The 17,373-nt window shown below is 49.5% G+C and overlaps 1 protein-coding gene across 10 annotated transcripts in view; it reads right to left on the bottom strand.

Moving 5' to 3' along the window:
- Positions 1-17,373, bottom strand: part of LOC139584203 (tight junction protein ZO-1-like) — a 284,921-nt gene that overhangs the window by 91,968 nt on the left and 175,580 nt on the right. The window lies entirely within an intron of this gene.

Genomic DNA, 17,373 nt, shown 5'->3' with positions numbered 1-17,373 from the left:
TCTGGTTAGCTTCTATAGCATTCACTGTATCCTAGCCAGCAGTCACAACTACATCTCTGGTTAGCTTCTATAGCATTCACTGTATCCTAGCCAGCAGTCACAACTACACTACATCTCTGGTTAGCTTCTATAGCATTCACTGTACCCTAGCCAGCAGTCACAACTACATCTCTGGTTAGCTTCTATAGCATTCACTGTATCCTAGCCAGCAGTCACAACTACATCTCTGGTTAGCTTCTATAGCATTCACTGTACCCTAGCCAGCAGTCACAACTACATCTCTGGTTAGCCTCTATAGCATTCACTGTACCCTAGCCAGCAGTCACAACTACATCTCTGGTTAGCTTCTATAGCATTCACTGTATCCTAGCCAGCAGTCACAACTACACCTCTGGTTAGCTTCTATAGCATTTACTGTATCCTAGCCAGCAGTCACAACTACATCTCTGGTTAGCTTCTATAGCATTCACTGTATCCTAGCCAGCAGTCACAACTACACCACTAGGCTACATCTCTGGTTAGCTTCTATAGCATTCACTGTATCCTAGCCAGCAGTCACAACTACATCTCTGGTTAGCTTCTATAGCATTCACTGTATCCTAGCCAGCAGTCACAACTACACCTCTGGTTAGCTTCTATAGCATTTACTGTATCCTAGCCAGCAGTCACAACTACACCACATCTCTGGTTAGCTTCTATAGCATTCACTGTATCCTAGCCAGCAGTCACAACTACATCTCTGGTTAGCGTCTATATCATTCACTGTATCCTAGCCAGCAGCCACAACTACATCTCTGGTTAGCTTCTATAGCATTCACTGTATCCTAGCCAGCAGTCACAACTACACTACATCTCTGGTTAGCTTCTATAGCATTCACTGTATCCTAGCCAGCAGTCACAACTACATCTCTAGTTAGCTTCTATAGCATTCACTGTATACTAGCCAGCAGTCACAACTACATCACTGGTTAGCTTCTATAGCATTCACTGTATCCTAGCCAGCAGTCACAACTACATCTCTGGTTAGCTTCTATAGCATTCACTGTATCCTAGCCAGCAGTCACAACTACACCACTAGGCTACATCTCTGGTTAGCTTCTATAGCATTCACTGTATCCTAGCCAGCAGTCACAACTACATCTCTGGTTAGCTTCTATAGCATTCACTGTATCCTAGCCAGCAGTCACAACTACACCTCTGGTTAGCTTCTATAGCATTTACTGTATCCTAGCCAGCAGTCACAACTACACCACATCTCTGGTTAGCTTCTATAGCATTCACTGTATCCTAGCCAGCAGTCACAACTACATCTCTGGTTAGCTTCTATATCATTCACTGTATCCTAGCCAGCAGCCACAACTACATCTCTGGTTAGCTTCTATAGCATTCACTGTATCCTAGCCAGCAGTCACAACTACACTACATCTCTGGTTAGCTTCTATAGCATTCACTGTATCCTAGCCAGCAGTCACAACTACATCTCTAGTTAGCTTCTATAGCATTCACTGTATACTAGCCAGCAGTCACAACTACATCACTGGTTAGCTTCTATAGCATTCACTGTATCCTAGCCAGCAGTCACAACCACATCTCTGGTTAGCCTCTATAGCATTCACTGTATCCTAGCCAGCAGTCACAACTACATCTCTGGTTAGCTTCTATAGCATTCACTGTATCCTAGCCAGCAGTCACAACACACTACATCTCTGGTTAGCTTCTATAGCATTCACTGTATCCTAGCCAGCAGTCACAACACACTACATCTCTGGTTAGCTTCTATAGCATTCACTGTATCCTAGCCAGCAGTCACAACTACATCTCTGGTTAGCTTCTATAGCATTCACTGTATCCTAGCCAGCAGTCACACCTACACCACATCTCTGGTTAGCTTCTATAGCATTCACTGTATCCTAGCCAGCAGTCACACCTACACTACATCGCCGGTTAGCTTCTATAGCATTCACTGTATCCTAGCCAGCAGTCACAACTACACCACATCTCTGGTTAGCTTCTATAGCATTCACTGTATCCTAGCCAGCAGTCACAACTACATCTCTGGTTAGCTTCTATAGAATTCACTGTATCCTAGCCAGCAGTCACAACACACTACATCTCTGGTTAGCTTCTATAGCATTCACTGTATCCTAGCCAGCAGTCACAACTACATCTCTGGTTAGCTTCTATAGCATTCACTGTATCCTAGCCAGCATTGTCACAACGAACCAGACCGCTACTGTACATCTCATTCTCAGGTAGCTACACCTACTAATTGTATCCTAGCAGCAATGTCAACCCAACCAGGACATCTCAAGGTAGCTCACCCTGACAGATAACTGTAACTGAAACCACACTGTCACACTGCACCATAGCCAGCATTCACTGACACTATATACATTATATATACAAAAGTATGTGGACACCCCTTTAAATTAGTGGATTCGGCTATTTCAGCCACACCCGTTGCTGACAGGTGTATAAAATCGAGCACACAGACACGCAATCTCCATAGACAAACATTGGCAGTAGAATGGTCCGTACTGAAGAGCTCTTTCAACGTGGCACCATCATGGGATGCCACCTTTCCAAGAAGTCAGTATGTCAAATTTCTGCCCTCAAATTGCTGCCCTGTTAGAGCTGCCCCGGTCAACTGTAAGTGCTGTTATTGTGAAGTGGAAACGTCTAGGAGCAACAACGGCTCAGCCGCAAAGTTCACAGAACAGGAGCCGAGTGCAGAAGCGCGTAAAAATCGTCTGTCCTCGGTTGCAACCCTCACTACCGAGTTCCAAACTGCCTCTGGGAGCAACGTCAGCACAATAACTGTTCGTCGGGAGCTTCATGAAATGGGTTTCCACGGCCGAGCAGCTGCACACAAGCCTAAGATCACCATGAGCAATGCCAAGCGTCGGCTGGAGTGGCGTAAAGCGCGCCGCCACTGGGAAAGGAAAAGGGGATACCTCGTCAGTTGTCCAGCAAATCAGAAATGTGTATTCAACAATGCAGTGGTATACTGTACAGTATGGTACTGTACTGTAATACTCCCCAGTCTGTATGAAGGGGAAAGGTGGATACCTCGTCAGTTGTAGAACTGAATGCACTCACCTGAAATGTGTCTTTCGCATTTAACCCAATCCCTCTGAATCAGAGAGGTGTGGCCTTAATTGACATCAACGTCATCCACGCCCGGGGAACAGTGGGTTAACTGCCTTGCTCGGGGGCAGAACGACAGATTTTTACCTTGTCAGCTCTGGGATTCGATCCAGCAACCTTTCGGTTACTGGCTCAATGCATCCCACCCGCCACATTGGACTCTGGAGCAGTGGAAACGCGTTCTCTGGAGTGATGAATAACACTTCACGGACGGACAAATCTGGGTTTGGCGGATGCCAGGAGAACGTAACCTGCCCCAATGCATAGTGCCAACTGTAAAGTTTGGTGGAGGAGGAATAATGGTCTGGGGCTGGTTTTCATGGTTCAGGCCCCTTAGTTCCAGTGAAGAGCGATCTTAACGCTACAGCATACAATGACTTTCTAGATGATTGTGCTTCCAACTTTGTGGCAACAGTTTTGGGAAGGCCCTTTCCTGTTTCAGCATGAGGATCTCGCTTTGTGCACAGGGGCATACAGAAATGGTTTGTAGAGATTGGTGTGGAAGAACTTGACTGGCCTGTACAGAGCCCTGTCCTCAACCCCGTCAAACACCTTTGGGATGAATTGGAACGCCGACCGTGAGTCAGGCCTAATCGGCCAACATCAGTGCCCGACCTCACTAACGCTCTTGTGGCTGAATGGAAGCAAGTCCCCGCAGCAATGTTCCAACATCTAGTGGAAAGTCTTCCCAGAAGAGTGGAGGCTGTTATAGCAGCAAAGGGGGGACCAACTCCATATTAATGCCTTCCCAGAAGAGTGGAGGCTGTTATAGCAGCAAAGGAGGGACCAACTCCATATGATTTTGGAATGAGATGTTCGACAAGCAGGTGTCCACATACTTTTGGTCATGTAGTGTACCATAGCCAGCATTCACAGACACTATATACACCATAGCCAGCATTCACAGACACTATATACACCATAGCCAGCATTCACAGACACTATATACACCATAGCCAGCATTCACAGACACTATATACACCATAGCCAGCATTCACAGACACTATATACACCATAGCCAGCATTCACAGACACTATATACACCATAGCCAGCATTCACAGACACTATGTACACCATAGCCAGCATTCACAGACACTATATACACCATAGCCAGCATTCACAGACACTATGTACACCATAGCCAGCATTCACAGACACTATATACACCATAGCCAGCATTCACAGACACTATATACACCATAGCCAGCATTCACAGACACTATATACACCATAGCCAGCATTCACAGACACTATATACACCATAGCCAGCATTCACAGACACTATGTACACCATAGCCAGCATTCACAGACACTATATACCATAGCCAGCATTCACAGACACTATATACCATAGCCAGCATTCACAGACACTATATACCATAGCTAGCATTCACAGACACTACAGTATACTGTATAAAGTGCATTCAGGAAGTATTCAGACCCCTTGAATTTTTCCACATTTTGTTACGTTACGGCCTTATTCTAAAATTGATTAAATAAATAAAAAATCCTCATCAATCTACACACAATGCCCCATAATGCAGTGCACTTCATAACGTCAAAGCGAAAACATTTTTTTAGAGAATGCTACTTTGGGTGGCTACTTTGAAGAATCTCAAATATATTTTGATTTGTTTAAAACTTTTTTGTTTACTACATGATTCCATATGTGTTATTTCATAGTTTTGATGTCTTCACTACTAACCTACAATGTAGAAAATAGTACAAATAAAGAAAGAACCTGGAATGAGTAGGTGTGTCCAAACTTTTGACTGGTACTGTATATATATATATATATATATATATTATTTTTTTTACAAATCGATACTTTGAGTCAAAGTATGTATATTTTCTACATATTTGATCTGTTTTTAGTCGTTTAAGTTCACACTGAAACCTTTTTGCCATCCTAAAAAATATATTTCTTAAAAATACATATATATAGGCCTATATATATTTAAATGATTTTACTCTTTAGACATATGTGGCCCGAAGAAAAACACTTAGCCGGCCCACCCAAGGCTTTTCTATGAAAAAAGAAAAACTGGTTTTCCATCAGGTTGACTGTAAGATGTGCCAGGCATTCCAATGAGCTTCAGCTGGACGGACGGACGGACGGACGGACGGACGGACGGACAGACAGACAGACAGACAGACAGACAGACAGACAGACAGACAGACAGACAGACAGACAGACAGACAGACAGACAGACAGACAGACAGACAGACAGACAGACAGACAGACAGACAGACAGACAGACAGACAGACAGACAGACAGACAGACAGACAAGACAAGAAAGACAAGACAGACAGACAGCTCAGTCACATCATGCCGATGTACAAATTTGATAACGATGCACAGCCAAGTCCAGACTGGAGGCTGGGAGACAGCACCTGGTTGGCTGGAAATGATACAGCTTGTTTCTGCTTTTACAACGTTGTGTCCCGGCGGTGCACACACAGACAGGCACAGACACACACCTATAAATAGACCAGTATTGTGCTTGGGTTGGTTTTTAGCTGCAGTTTAGTCTGGGTGATCAAGATACCATTGCCAACACACACACACACACACGACATTGTCACCGCCAATCAAAACAGACCACACACCACACACACACACACACACACACACACACACACACACACACACGAAGTTAAAGGAATTGTAATACCTCTTAACAGTGTATGAATGAATGGGGTAAAGTCGGGGGGGGGGGGGAAATGAGGTAGGAGTCACTTCCTTTGAGACAGGAAGAGACTCACAGTATGTACATACCGATATCCCATGTTTACAGTCCATAGAATAACAATGGGTTTATTGCTGGTAACATAACGTCACCACTATGAGGAAGTGACTGAAGTGAGCGTCATTAAAACACATTAACGACAACTGGGTCTACATGCAGTACAAATCACGGGGCTACAGAATACAGAACTATCTCTATCTGTCAGGAGAGCACTGATAGTTCTCTGTTCTCTGCAGGAGGGTAAACCGTCAACAACATGGGTTGCGTTCATTAGTCGCACAATGTAGCGATTTGTTGGTGGACCGTAGCGAAAACATTTTTGCGACGGAAAGTATTTTTGCGACGGGAAACAAAGAGTTTCTTTTGGACAAATTCAGGTCGGTCCCTCCCTGTTCGCTTCTGTCGGATTCCTAGTGAATACAGCTATATCTCTCTCCCCAGTCAGCCCATCTCTTCTTACCCACAAAGCACCACTGTCTACATCCACATTTCCCTCGCGAGAAATACAAAATCAGGTTCATCCACGGAGCAGAGAACATAGCCTATGTATCTCATCCTGATACAGATGGTACTACCTACCGTACACTGAAACGATCATCTCCGGTTAAATATCGGTCTGAAAAACTATAAGGATTTTTGACACAATTGATTCAGTGTCTGTTAACACAGATGGACTTAAACATAGCAGGTAAGGTAAAGTAGCTAGCTCACCCTGTGCAGATAGCCAGATACCGGACATCACATAGGCCTGTTCTAAATTCACTGTCCCTTCACTTCTCCCAATTTCCTACCCCAAACCCAGGACCACCGAGGTCCCTCCGCAGAGAACACTTTGTCCAAAATCATGAGCTTGTGTGTAGGAGGCAAATTAAAGCATAATGAAGCAAGGAGGGTGATTTAGTAAGTAAGGTGGATTAGCCTCATGATTTATTAAAAAGCAGCACCAGTTACTTAGGAACCAGGACAGGCAGAGTGGAGAGAGGGGCTCCGACTGAATTGATTAAAAATAAAAAATAAAAAACGGTCCTCTCCTGGTCTCCTCCCACATCATCTGCTGCAGTGATGGTTGCAGCTCATCAACTCATCATTAGGCTGGCTTTCACCTGGACACTGGTATTTAGATCAGGAGAAAGACTGACTTTTTGGGGGGGGGACAAAGCAGAGAGACTGGACCTCCCAAATATCTGCTGCCAAAACCCTCCTCCAAAAATCCCCTCGTTACGGTTCCCATGGCAACTAAGTGGCGCTGCCCTGATACAATAGAGCCGTTATCGTTCAGAGCAGAACACCTAGCCTGAGCATGTGCCTTATCTAACCACACAGCCAGCGCTTCACACAGCCAGGGCTTCACACAGCCTTATCTAACCACACAGCCAGCGCTTCACACAGCCTTATCTTATCACACAGCCAGGACTTCTAGAATTAGAAGGAGGACAGGTCAGGATAGGCTCTGGGTTCTCACTCAGTCACTAAAGAAACCACTCGTTGTCTGTTCTGGTCATTGGTCTCTGTCAGTCTTTTGAATTGTTTTACCACGCAAACTAACCGACCGTCCGTCCGTGTGTGAGAGACTTGTCTGGCCAGGCTGAATGTCAACCAGCCGTTAGCAGAGTATAGCCAGGGTTGTGACAACACTGAATAGGTCACGACATGTAAACCACATCTGTTTATCATGGGTCTACTGCTGAACTACAGGAGGTTCAACAACAACGGTCAGCAAAACCTCTTCAAGCAGCTTTCAAAAACAAAAAAAAGCGAACAAAAAGTTTAAAACAAAGAAGACAAGGCAACTCCCTCTGGCGTGTAAACAGTAAAAAGGCTTAAACTCTTTAAAAAGAGAGAGATTTAAAAAAAAATATTTATAAGATTACTGGAAAGTGGAAAGAAACACAGAAACCTGGGCCTGAAATAAAAAAAACTCCCTCTGGAAGTTTTCTGCTTCTAAGGAGACAGTAGTGCCTGTGTAACAGTTTAACTTTAGTCCGTCCCCTCGCCCCGACCCAACCGCGAACCAGGGACCCTCTGCACACATCAACAACAGTCACCTACGAAGCGTCGTTACCCATCGCTCCACAAAAGCCGCGGCCCTTCGCAGAGCAAGGGGAACCACCACTTCAAGGTCTCAGAGCGAGTGACGTCACCGACTGAAAGGCTGCTAGCGCGCACCACCGCTACCTAGCTAGCCATTTCACATCGGTTATACCTGTTTCATCGAGCTGATCAACGTTGTAGAAATGCTGTTACAACGTTACTCTGAACCGTTTGGTCTGAATTTATAGCACGAGGTTATTTTTATACCCGCACTGAACTCGAAAAGCTCATAAAATAGCGACTTCATACCAGAGATGACAGTAAATCTTTCATCGTTTCTTTTTTTGGGGGGGGAACATTTTACTCGGTCAAAACAAACATTCGCACACATTGCTGTAAAACACACACAAGCACGCGGGTGCACATATGCAATTACGCATGCACACTTACACGTACACACACTTTTCAGCTCTTTCAGATTCTTGCAGAGTGTGCCGGGCATGTTCTGCAGTACATGTAACTGTGGTGCAGCAGTCTGTCTGCAGTGTGAGAAGAGAAGAGAAGCAACTTGGCTTCTAGAACACAAATGATTTCTCCTCACCGGTCATTTCGTCCTACTGTTACCAGAGCAACAAGGCCTGTTAAAGCGAACACAACAAGTGCAGGTCATCCAGTCAGTGACCTGACATTCCAGACCATAATTTTCCTGAATCAGGTAGTGTGTGGAATCTGGATCGGACCAGGAAGAACAGCGTGTAAATAGTACTGCATCCTCAAGCCTGAGTCACCACATGTAGTGATAACAGCACAAACACCTTCTATACTAATCAAATCAACAACAATGGAACTTGTTCAGCAATTTATGCAGATTCTTAGTTTAAAATGTGTTAATTAGCCTAAACTTTGTTTTTTAATTCAACCCCCTAAAAGGTGCATTGCTCTTTCTATCCCAGAGGCCAATCCCCAACCACCTATTAGGAGAAAGAGTCAAACATGTGAGGCGGCAGGTGGCCTAGTGGTTAGAGTGGAGGGGCGGCAGGTAGCCTAGTGGTTAGAGTGGAGGGGCGGCAGGTAGCCTAGTGGTTAGAGTGGAGGGGCGGCAGGTAGCCTAGTGATTAGAGTGGAGGGGCGGCAGGTAGCCTAGTGGTTAGAGTGGAGGGGCGGCTGGTAGCCTAGTGGTTAGAGTGGAGGGGTGGCAGGTTGCCTAGTGGTTAGAGTGGAGGGGTGGCAGGTAGCCTAGTGGTTAGAGTGGAGGGGCGGCTGGTAGCCTAGTGGTTAGAGTGGAGGGGCGGCAGGTAGCCTAGTGGTTAGAGTGGAGGGGCGGCAGGTAGCCTAGTGGTTAGAGTGGAGGGGCGGCAAGTAGCCTAGTGGTTAGAGTGGAGGGGCGGCAGGTAGCCTAGTGGTTAGAGTGGAGGGGCGGCAGGTAGCCTAGTGGTTAGAGTGGAGGGGCGGCAGGTAGCCTAGTGGTTAGAGTGGAGGGGCGGCTGGTAGCCTAGTGGTTAGAGTGGAGGGGCGGCAGGTAGCCTAGTGGTTAGAGTGGAGGGGCGGCAGGTAGCCTAGTGGTTAGAGTGGAGGGGCAGCAGGTAGCCTAGTGGTTAGAGTGGAGGGGCGGCAGGTAGCCTAGTGGTTAGAGTGGAGGGGCGGCTGGTAGCCTAGTGGTTAGAGTGGAGGGGCGGCTGGTAGCCTAGTGGTTAGAGTGGAGGGGCGGCAGGTAGCCGAGTGGTTAGAGTGTAGGGGCGGCAGGTAGCCTAGTGGTTAGAGTGGAGGCGCGGCAGGTAGCCTAGTGGTTAGAGTGGAGGGGCGGCAGGTAGCCTAGTGGTTAGAGTGGAGGTGCGGCAGGTAGCCTAGTGGTTAGAGTGGAGGTGCGGCAGGTAGCCTAGTGGTTAGAGTGGAGGTGCGGCAGGTAGCCTAGTGGTTAGAGTGGAGGGGCGGCAGGTAGCCTAGTGATTAGAGTGGAGGGGCGGCAGGTAGCCTAGTGGTTAGAGTGGAGGGGCGGCAGGTGGCCTAGTGGTTAGAGTGGAGGGGCGGCAGGTGGCCTAGTGGTTAGAGTGGAGGGGCGGCAGATGGCCTAGTGGTTAGAGTGGAGGGGCGGCAGGTAGCCTAGTGGTTAGAGTGGAGGGGCGGCAGGTGGCCTAGTGGTTAGAGTGGAGGGGCGGCAGGTGGCCTAGTGGTTAGAGTGGAGGGGCGGCAGGTGGCCTAGTGGTTAGAGTGGAGGGGCAGCAGATGGCCTAGTGGTTAGAGTGGAGGGGCGGCAGGTAGCCTAGTGGTTAGAGTGGAGGGGCGGCAGGTGGCCTAGTGGTTAGAGTGGAGGGGCGGCAGGTGGCCTAGTGGTTAGAGTGGAGGGGCGGCAGGTGGCCTAGTGATTAGAGTGGAGGGGCGGCAGGTAGCCTAGTGGTTAGAGTGGAGGGGCGGCTGGTAGCCTAGTGGTTAGAGTGGAGGGGCGGCAGGTAGCCTAGTGGTTAGAGTGTAGGGGCGGCAGGTAGCCTAGTGGTTAGAGTGGAGGCGCGGCAGGTAGCCTAGTGGTTAGAGTGGAGGGGCGGCAGGTAGCCTAGTGGTTAGAGTGGAGGTGCGGCAGGTAGCCTAGTGGTTAGAGTGGAGGTGCGGCAGGTAGCCTAGTGGTTAGAGTGGAGGGGCGGCAGGTAGCCTAGTGATTAGAGTGGAGGGGCGGCAGGTAGCCTAGTGGTTAGAGTGGAGGGGCGGCAGGTGGCCTAGTGGTTAGAGTGGAGGGGCGGCAGGTGGCCTAGTGGTTAGAGTGGAGGGGCGGCAGGTAGCCTAGTGGTTAGAGTGGAGGGGCGGCAGGTGGCCTAGTGGTTAGAGTGGAGGGGCGGCAGATGGCCTAGTGGTTAGAGTGGAGGGGCGGCAGGTGGCCTAGTGGTTAGAGTGGAGGGGCGGCAGGTGGCCTAGTGGTTAGAGTGGAGGGGCGGCAGGTAGCCTAGTGGTTAGAGTGGAGGGGCGGCAGGTGGCCTAGTGGTTAGAGTGGAGGGGCGGCAGGTAGCCTAGTGGTTAGAGTGGAGGGGCGGCAGGTAGCCTAGTGATTAGAGTGGAGGGGCGGCAGGTAGCCTAGTGGTTAGAGTGGAGGGGCGGCTGGTAGCCTAGTGGTTAGAGTGGAGGGGCGGCAGGTAGCCTAGTGGTTAGAGTGGAGGGGCGGCAGGTGGCCTAGTGGTTAGAGTGTAGGGGCGGCAGGTGGCCTAGTGGTTAGAGTGGAGGGGCGGCAGGTGGCCTAGTGGTTAGAGTGGAGGGGCGGCAGGTGGCCTAGTGGTTAGAGTGGAGGGGCGGCAGGTAGCCTAGTGGTTAGAGTGGAGGGGCGGCAGGTAGCCTAGTGATTAGAGTGGAGGGGCGGCAGGTAGCCTAGTGGTTAGAGTGGAGGGGCGGCAGGTAGCCTAGTGGTTAGAGTGGAGGGGCGGCAGGTGGCCTAGTGGTTAGAGTGGAGGGGCGGCAGGTAGGCTAGTGGTTAGAGTGGAGGGGCGGCAGGTAGCCTAGTGATTAGAGTGGAGGGGCGGCAGGTAGCCTAGTGGTTAGAGTGGAGGGGCGGCAGGTAGCCTAGTGGTTAGAGTGGAGGGGCGGCAGGTAGCCTAGTGGTTAGAGTGGAGGGGCGGCAGGTAGCCTAGTGGTTAGAGTGGAGGGGCGGCAGGTAGCCTAGTGGTTAGAGTGGAGGGGCGGCTGGTAGCCTAGTGGTTAGAGTGGAGGGGCGGCTGGTAGCCTAAGTCGCTCTGGATAAGAGCGTCTGCTAAATGACTTAAATGTAAATGTAAAAATGTAATGGTTAGAGTGGAGGGGCGGCAGGTAGCCTAGTGGTTAGAGTGTAGGGGCGGCAGGTGGCCTAGTGGTTAGAGTGGAGGGGCGGCAGGTAGCCTAGTGGTTAGAGTGGAGGGGCGGCAGGTGGCCTAGTGGTTAGAGTGGAGGGGCGGCAGGTAGCCTAGTGGTTAGAGTGGAGGGGCGGCAGGTAGCCTAGTGATTAGAGTGGAGGGGCGGCAGGTAGCCTAGTGGTTAGAGTGGAGGGGCGGCAGGTAGCCTAGTGGTTAGAGTGGAGGGGCGGCTGGTAGCCTAGTGGTTAGAGTGGAGGGGCGGCAGGTAGCCTAGTGGTTAGAGTGTAGGGGCGGCAGGTAGCCTAGTGGTTAGAGTGGAGGGGCGGCAGGTGGCCTAGTGGTTAGAGTGGAGGGGCGGCAGGTGGCCTAGTGGTTAGAGTGGAGGGGCGGCAGGTAGCCTAGTGGTTAGAGTGGAGGGGCGGCAGGTGGCCTAGTGGTTAGAGTGTAGGGGCGGCAGGTGGCCTAGTGGTTAGAGTGGAGGGGCGGCAGGTGGCCTAGTGGTTAGAGTGGAGGGGCGGCAGGTGGCCTAGTGGTTAGAGTGGAGGGGCGGCAGGTAGCCTAGTGGTTAGAGTGGAGGGGCGGCAGGTAGCCTAGTGATTAGAGTGGAGGGGCGGCAGGTAGCCTAGTGGTTAGAGTGGAGGGGCGGCAGGTAGCCTAGTGGTTAGAGTGGAGGGGCGGCAGGTAGCCTAGTGGTTAGAGTGGAGGGGCGGCAGGTAGCCTAGTGGTTAGAGTGGAGGGGCGGCTGGTAGCCTAGTGGTTAGAGTGGAGGGGCGGCTGGTAGCCTAGTGGTTAGAGTGGAGGGGCGGCAGGTAGCCTAATGGTTAGAGTGTAGGGGCGGCAGGTAGCCTAGTGGTTAGAGTGTAGGGGCGGCAGGTGGCCTAGTGGTTAGAGTGGAGGGGCGGCAGGTGGCCTAGTGGTTAGAGTGGAGGGGCGGCAGGTGGCCTAGTGGTTAGAGTGGAGGGGCGGCAGGTAGCCTAGTGGTTAGAGTGGAGGGGCGGCAGGTAGCCTAGTGATTAGAGTGGAGGGGCGGCAGGTAGCCTAGTGGTTAGAGTGGAGGGGCGGCAGGTAGCCTAGTGGTTAGAGTGGAGGGGCGGCAGGTAGCCTAGTGGTTAGAGTGGAGGGGCGGCAGGTAGCCTAGTGGTTAGAGTGGAGGGGCGGCAGGTAGCCTAGTGGTTAGAGTGGAGGGGCGGCTGGTAGCCTAGTGGTTAGAGTGGAGGGGCGGCAGGTAGCCTAATGGTTAGAGTGTAGGGGCGGCAGGTAGCCTAGTGGTTAGAGTGGAGGGGCGGCAGGTGGCCTAGTGGTTAGAGTGGAGGGGCGGCAGGTGGCCTAGTGGTTAGAGTGGAGGGGCGGCAGGTAGCCTAGTGGTTAGAGTGGAGGGGCGGCAGGTGGCCTAGTGGTTAGAGTGTAGGGGCGGCAGGTAGCCTAGTGATTAGAGTGGAGGGGCGGCAGGTAGCCTAGTGGTTAGAGTGGAGGGGCGGCAGGTAGCCTAGTGGTTAGAGTGTAGGGGCGGCAGGTAGCCTAGTGGTTAGAGTGGAGGGGCGGCAGTTAGCCTAGTGGTTAGAGTGGAGGTGCGGCAGGTAGCCTAGTGGTTAGAGTGGAGGGGCGGCAGGTAGCCTAGTGGTTAGAGTGGAGGGGCGGCAGGTAGCCTAGTGGTTAGAGTGGAGGGGCGGCAGGTAGCCTAGTGGATAGAGTGGAGGGGCGGCAGGTAGCCTAGTGGTTAGAGAGGAGGGGCGGCAGGTAGCCTAGTGGTTAGAGTGGAGGGGCGGCAGGTAGCCTAGTGGTTAGAGTGGAGGGGCGGCAGGTAGCCTAGTGGTTAGAGTGGAGGGGCGGCAGGTGGCCTAGTGGTTAGAGTGGAGGGGCGGCAGGTAGCCTAGTGGTTAGAGTGGAGGGGCGGCAGGTGGCCTAGTGGTTAGAGTGGAGGGGCGGCAGGTGGCCTAGTGGTTAGAGTGGAGGGGCGGCAGGTAGCCTAGTGGTTAGCGTGTAGGGGCGGCAGGTGGCCTAGTGGTTAGAGTGGAGGGGCGGCAGGTAGCCTAGTGGTTAGAGTGGAGGGGCGGCAGGTAGCCTAGTGATTAGAGTGGAGGGGCGGCAGGTAGCCTAGTGGTTAGAGTAGAGGGGCGGCAGGTAGCCTAGTGGTTAGAGTGTAGGGGCGGCAGGTAGCCTAGTGGTTAGAGTGGAGGGGCGGCAGGTAGCCTAGTGGTTAGAGTGGAGGTGCGGCAGGTAGCCTAGTGGTTAGAGTGGAGGGGCGGCAGGTAGCCTAGTGGTTAGAGGGTTGGGCCAGTAACCGAAAGGTTGCTGGATCGAATCTCCGAGTTGACAAGGTCAAAATCTGTCGTTCTGAACAAGGCAGTAAAACCCCACTGTTCCCCGGGAAGGCCGTCATTGTAAATAAGAATTTGTTCTTAACTGACTTGCCTATAAAGGTAAAATAAAAAACGTATTTTGCCATATTGCACCCTGAGGGTTCTGTAATCTGCAGCGTTGGTGAACACACTCAGTTTGTGGTCAGTAGTGTCAGTATCCCCTTAATCGATGGCGTTGTGTGGCACTGACTCTCTAGTTTGTGTGTGTTAGGCTTGTGTGGTATCCAGCTTGTCATTCCTTCATACCGACCTTCTGCCAACCCAGGTTATTCGTAAGAACGCCACTGAACACAATAGAAACTATTTTCTAACCCCACTGAGCGTCTGTAATACAAAGTAGGGCTGGGTGATAAGGGACAAAATATCAAATCACAATATTTTTTAAACATTTTTGACGGTATGACGATATTTTTTTGTTTTTGAATAATACAAGTTGTAAATATCCTTCATGAGTAGATCATGACTCTAGGGTAGCAACACATACATGGCTGTATGTTTGTTTATTCCACGTGTAACTCTGTGTTGTTGTTTTTGTCACACTTCTTTGCTTTATCTTGGCCAGATCGCGGTTGTAAATGAGAACTTGTTCTCAACTGGCTTACCTGGTTAAATAAAGGTGAAATAAAAGAAATAAATAAAATAAAAAATAAGTACTTTCAAATGGGTCTTTTTCTATTCATATTGTTCAATCCAATTTCTGCATTTTTATTATAATTTCTGCACTGTGCCACGCAGCATGATATGGCCAAAACATCTAGGTCTAATTGATTGGTGAACTTTTACAATCATGGAAATATAAGGATTATTCTAATTCAGCACCTTGAATACATTGTTGAGGGAGGAAATATTAAACAGGGTAGGAACCAAAGTGTTGGTCAGTGTTTCCTGGTGATCCTAATTGGATTTTACATTACATGTTTTCTTACTTCATGTAGCCAACATATTCACGCTTCGCCTATTCCTCTCTGATAAGATAACGCTGCACAAACATGCTTATCTAGGCTTACACCAGCGCTGGTACCAGGCTGTATTAGCTAGCTACATTTTCTCTGACTTTTACTACATTTAGCAAGCTAGCTAGCCAGCTAACTAGTGAGTAGCGGCTAAACACAAATTATTTTAGCAACACCTTGCTAAGAAAAGACAAACTAGCAGATAGTAGATACACAAACTAACAGTGTATAGAGCACATGTGGAAAGCAGCATGTCACCAACATTGTTGCATCCATCAGAACATGCAGAGTGAACGGCAAGAAAGTGCTCCTGACTATATGGTCGAGCAACTGCTCTCTCCTTGAGTGACGGGGCAAAAACAGGAGGAGGGGAGAGAGATGACTCAAGTAGCAAACTATAAAAACGGTACATTATACACGCCGGAGTTGCATATCACATTTAACAAAACAAACAAAACAAACCAAACATTGAAATACCATTATTAAGTAAAAACTCAAACCGGAACATTGAAGTGCATCAATGCCGGTGATTAAAGAGTGACACCAACCCAGGAGTTATCCCTCCCTGTCCTAACGTAGATCAACCAGGCCTGGAGTTATCCATCCCTGTCCTAACGTAGATCAACCAGGCCTGGAGTTATCCATTATCCATCCTGTCCTAGCGTAGACCAACCAGGCCTGGAGTTATCCATCCCTGTCCTAACGTAGACCAACCAGGCCTGGAGTTATCCATCCCTGTCCTAACGTAGACCAACCCAGGCCTGGAGTTATCCATCCCTGTCCTAACGTAGACCAACCAGGCCTGGAGTTATCCATCCCTGTCCTAACGTAGACCAACCAGGCCTGGAGTTATCCATCCCTGTCCTAACGTAGATCAACCCAGGCCTGGAGTTATCCCTCCCTGTCCTAACGTAGACCAACCAGGCCTGGAGTTATCCATCCCTGTCCTAACGTAGACCAACCAGGCCTGGAGTTATCCATTATCCATCCCTGTCCTAACGTAGATCAACCAGGCCTGGAGTTATCCATCCCTGTCCTAACGTAGACCAACCAGGCCTGGAGTTATCCATCCCTGTCCTAACGTAGATCAACCAGGCCTGGAGTTATCCCTCCCTGTCCTAACTTAGATCAACCAGGCCTGGAGTTATCCATCCCTGTCCTAACGTAGACCAACCAGGCCTGGAGTTATCTATCCCTGTCCTAACATATTGCACAAGTTAACTGCAGGTATTAACTTAAAAAGTAAACTCAGCAAAAAAAGAAATGTCTCACAGTACGGACATTGCAATTTATTGCCCTGGCCACATCTGCAGTCCTCATGCCTCCTTGCAGCATGCCTAAGGCATGTTCACGCAGATGAGCAGGGACCCTGGGCATCTTTCTTTTGGGATGTTTTTCAGAGTCAGTAGAAAGGCCTCTTTAGTGTCCTAAGTTTTCATAACTGTGACCTTAATTGCCTACCGTCTGTAAGCTGTTAGTGTCTTAACAACCGTTCCACAGGTGCATGTTCATTAATTGTTTATGGTTCATTGAACAAGCATGGGAAACAGTGTTTAAACCCTTTACAATGAAGATCTGTGAAGATCATTTATGAATTATCTTTGAAAGACAGTGTCCTGAAAAAAGGATGTTTTTTGTTTGTTGCTGAGTACAAATATACAAATGTATCCATATTTTTTTAAAGAAATAGTTCCAACAGTAATGAAAAACCATCCTGTGGATATTTCCAAATCCTTTGGAACCAGCCAAGCCTAGTCTGTGTGCCCTGGCTTTGTGGCCAGCCACTAAGTCTAACAGACTGTGCCAACAGAAGGAAGCGCCACTCTGCAGGTTGGGAGCCAGGGCTTGGCAAGGCTGGCTGCCAAGGTAGGGCTGGCTGCCAAGGCAAGGCTGGCTGCCAAGGCAAGGCTGGCTGCCAAGGTAGGGCACTCTGGACAGAGGGAGACTGACCATGGCTACTTTCTTGCCCTTTTGTGCTGTTGTCTGTGCCCACTAATGTTTGTACCATGTTTTGTGCTGCTACCATGTTGTGTTGCTAACATGCTGTGTTGTCATGTGTTGCTGCCATGCTGTTGTTTCTGTCTTAGGTCTCTCTTCATGTTGTGTTGTCTCTCTCGTTGTGATGTGTGTTTTGTCCTAGATATTTATTTTATTTTTAATTCCAGCCCCCGTCCCCACAGCAGGCCTTCTGGTAGGTCGTCATTGTAAATAAGAATTTGTTCTTAAAATGGTTGCATCCCTAGTGCACTACTTTAGACCAGAGCCCTATAGAACCCTATTCCCTATATAGTGCACTACTTTTTAGGGTTCTATAGGGCTCTGGT

The sequence above is a fragment of the Salvelinus alpinus genome, chromosome 9, assembly GCF_045679555.1.
Source record: "Salvelinus alpinus chromosome 9, SLU_Salpinus.1, whole genome shotgun sequence".
Lineage (NCBI taxonomy): Eukaryota > Metazoa > Chordata > Actinopteri > Salmoniformes > Salmonidae > Salvelinus > Salvelinus alpinus.
The sequence above is the reverse complement of the archived record's forward strand: the minus strand, read 5'-3'. Positions and strand labels throughout refer to the sequence as shown.